Source organism: Vigna radiata, chromosome 6 (genome assembly GCF_000741045.1).
Source record: "Vigna radiata var. radiata cultivar VC1973A chromosome 6, Vradiata_ver6, whole genome shotgun sequence".
Taxonomy (NCBI): Eukaryota; Viridiplantae; Streptophyta; class Magnoliopsida; order Fabales; family Fabaceae; genus Vigna; species Vigna radiata.
In genome coordinates, this window is record NC_028356.1 from 3,645,602 (window position 1) to 3,650,156 (window position 4,555).

The window sequence follows — 4,555 nt, forward strand, 5'->3', positions numbered from 1 at the left end:
AAGTATTTAAAAGATTCGAAGTAACATCACGTTAAGGGTTTTAGAAAAAAGATGGCGGCGATTTCTTCTGCTGAACTATTATCTAATGAGCTCATAACAGAAATTCTGTCATGGCTTCCCGGGAAGAGTCTGATGCGTTTCACGTGTGTTTCCAAGACATGGAATTCCCTTATTATCAATTCTTACTTTGTCAAATTGCACCATAAAAGATCCATTATCTTCCAAAACGATTTGAAGAATGAAGCCGAAGCTTACTGTATCATGGGAGAAAAACATTTGTTTCGTGCTCTTAAGAATTCTGACCATGAAAAACATTTGTTTAGTGCTCACGATGAAAAAAGTTGTGCCTTCGCCATGAAGAAAGCCATGAAGGAAGCAGACCGTGCCCGCGAATGTTTCCGTGTGGCAGAAGAGATAAGTTATGTTGCTGCCATGAAGGAAGGTGACGCAGAAAATGCCCGTGGTCTTCTATACTACATTATCTTATTCTTCCGTTTAGTTGTGCGCATCTCCTATCGCTATCGTTAAACTTGTTTTTATCCACCAGAGGTTGTTCTCGTCCCTCTTTTCTTCGCCAATATAATTCCTACTGTCTGCAAGTTAATTTTTTTTAAGTTTGTAAACAAAACTTTGATCTTTTTTAACATTCTTAAACTCTTTTATTTATAATCTTTTTCATTTTGATTTGGTTTTCACTTTTTATTTTGCGCTTTGATCTTCGTTTTTACATGAACTCGCTTTTCTTTTATTGTATTATTTTTGAAGTTGTGGCTATGTCCTCGGAGACTTCACGTATTTAGGGTAAGACTGGGAAAAAAATATTGAACAGTAGTGTATTATAGTTAATTGTACTATATTTTTATTAAAAAGAACTAAACCATTTTTATTATAATTTAAATAATTGTTTTATGATTCAGTTTTTAAAAATTAAATTTAATAAATTTTCAATTAAATGTGCTAGTTATTGAGGATTGAGACCTTAATGTTATATAAGGTGCTAAAATTGTTGTGATCACGTTTTCACCTCTTCTCTTAACTGTAAAATCTAAATTACCATAATTATATTAATTGCTTTTTATTTATTTCTAATTATAGTTTCTAAAAATTATTGTTACCTATTCTTTAATTCACACATTATATTAATTAGGATATATTTAGTTTACTTTTTCCTTAATTTTTACTATCTCTAATAAGTTTATCACATTTTAATAGTTGTGTTAATAACAAAATTGTCGTCAGGATTTCACTACAACCTATTTTTAAGTGTTGACGTGATTGTTTAAGGGAATATAATATTTCAAAATAATTGTAATAATAACCTAAAAAAAGTTGCAATTAATTACCTATATTGACTTAGGTTGTGTTGAGAGGTGATTGCGAATTTTCAACTTAAAATAAAGATGTAACAAATTTATTTTTCAATCCAATGTATTTATTATAAAAGTCAAGGAAAAGTTTTTATTTCATTTTAATTAAAAGTAATAATTTCATTATCTTTGATAATGATGTTTCTATAGTAAATAACTAAATATATTTAAAAAGTATATATATAAACTAATTAATTTATATATTCAGGTGGTTTTTTTTTTCTTTCTAATAAGAGTATTTTTCTTCTAAAAAAGTAAAAATAGTATAATAGTTAAAATTAGTACAGTTTATAATTCAGTTGGTAGTTTAGTTCAATTTATATTGTAGTTTAGTACAATTTACAATTCAGTTAGTAGTTCAGTTCAGTTTATATTGTAATTTAGTACAATTTACAATTCAGTTAGTAGTTCAATTCAGTTTATATTATAGTTTAGTATAATTTAGTACAGTTCAGTAAATAAAATAAAAAGAAGTTCAGTTTGAACTATTTTACAGTTCAGTTTAAACAAATTAGTTTTTAATACAGTACAATTTTTAGCAGCACAGTTTTATTTGTCCACTCTTAATCCCTTAATTTAGGGTTTTGGTAACTTCTTTTTTGTTTTTGTGTATTATATGTTGTTGGATGGATGGACGGATTTAGGATTTTATGCTAATATAGTATTGTTTTTTTAAATTTTGAAATAATTGTTTGTTTAATAATATAATATAATATTAAAAATTTGCTGAAAATGTTCCATTTACATTAAAAACACTATCACGAATTTTAAATTTTATCAAACAGATAATAAAGAAATAAAGGATATTTTAAACATTAATTGCATACATTAATTTTTATTTTAGATAAAAAAAAACGCATTGAAAATCATCGGAGATCAAACTCAATTATTAATTATTAATAAAACATTTATTATGCTAAAATAAAAATATTTGTACTGAATAAATTATTAATTTTTATCTAAAGATTTTATGCAAAATTTATTTATATTTAATTAGAAAAGATTTTGCCCCAAACTTAAGTTCATAATACTGTAGATCTGTTATTTCTAAATTATTTTAAAAGTTAAAATGCTATGTATAATTTCATGCGTTTATACCGATTTAGAAGGATATTTTTTTAAAATGTACACAATTTTTATTTTTTTTATTTTTTATAATATAATTATTAATTAATTTTTTAAAAATATAATATTAAAAAGATATAATTATTACTATACAAATGGTTATAATTTTAAAATATTTTATATGAAGTTATTATATTTTTTTTTATACATTATTAACTTATTTTAACCTATAACACAATAAAAATATTTAAAAGATTTGAAGTAAACTCTAGCGACATCACAGTGTACAACATTGCTAAGGGTTTTGGAAAGAAGATGGTAATGGCGAAATCTTCTCCTAGAGTACTCCCTGATGAGATCATATTAGAAATTCTGTCTTGGCTTCCTGCGAAGAGTCTCTTACGATTCAGGTGTGTTTCCAAATCATGGAATTCCTATATCATCAATCTTGATTTTGTGAAATTGCACCATGAAAGGTCCACGAAGTTGAAAGAAGCCGAAACTTACCGTGATATGGGAAGAGATTATTTACGGCTAGCTATTGGCTTATCTTGGTTGGGAAGGAATGCTGCTGCTAGGAAGCAAGCAGACCTTGCCTACGAGTGTTTCCGTGTGGTAGAGGATAAATGTTATGCTGCTGCCCTGAAGAAAGCTGCCATGAAAGCAGCTGCCGTGAAAGCAGCTGCCGTGAAGAAAGCTGCCATGAAAGCAGCAGACCGTGATGCAGAAAATGCCCCTAATCTCCTGTGTTGCATGATCCTATTCTTCGGTTTCTTTGGTTCAGTTTTGTTCATCATCGGTCGCCAAAAATGCCTCTTGCCAATAATTTCCACTGTCCGCAAGTTAATTTCTTTTTTTTAAACTTTTGTCAACAAAATTTTGATCTTTTTAACATTCTTAGACTTTTTCATTTATAATCTTTTATTTTTATTTTAGTGTATTATGTTATTTTTGAAGTAACTTTAACATTCTTAGACTTTTTNTAATCTTTTATTTTTATTTTAGTGTATTATGTTATTTTTGAAGTAACTTTAACATTCTTAGACTTTTTCATTTATAATCTTTTATTTTTATTTTATTGTATTATGTTATTTTTGAAGTGGTGACTATGGCTTTCTCTCTTCTTGAATGAATAACAAGATTTGGAAACTGTATAACATTCACGGATTATTGTGTGTTTATTAGGTTTAGGGTTTTGGTTGTGTATTATATTTTGTTCCATGTATGGATGGATGGGTTTGTTTAATAATATAATATAATATTAAAAATTTGTTTTGTTAAATTGAGATTTGTATATATTATTGTTTTAAAATTTGAAATTGTTTATTTGAGTGATATAATATTATATTAAAAATTTGTTGTGGGTTAGTGATTTGTTGTGTATTGATTGAAATTAATTTTGTTCTGTTACTTTTTCTTTTCTGCATCCATAGAAAAAATTTCAATGATTGAATATTAGACTTTTTAATTATTTGAAGTCTAATGATTTAGATGAAAAAAGATAGTGAAATTGGTTTGGAATAGGACACTTCTACTATGTATCAAAATTTGCACATAATGCAAATGTTTAGCTTTGAGAATCGATACCACATGTCTGATAGTCTGGTTCTTTTGGTGGTTAAAGTAAATATACGTGAATGTTTCTAATATATTACCATTTGATTCATATTTAATATTAGAAAATTAAACACTGTATAAAGAAAATTCATGAATTTATTGTTAAATATTGTAATCAATAATTTAAATTATATTAAAAATAAATTTTAGTTATTGAAATCAAATTTACAAATAAATATAAAATATAAAATAAATATAAAATATGAAAGATTTTGTATGGAAAATATTTAAAAACAAATTTTCATTATTTAAAGACCAAGCGAATATTTTTTATTTTTATATATTGGAAAATGATATATGAACAACAACTTTTGACAACATTTTGACACGGGACACGTGTCAAAATGTGAATGGTCCACGTGGAAAAAAAAATTAAAAATAAGAATGATGTGGAAATAGAATTGGGGAAAAGTTTGAAAATGGGGAAGTTCATTTTCACATTTCAAAATTTGAATATGAGGCAAGATGAGAGAGAACCCAAGCTTAGAGAGAGAAAGTGAACCCTA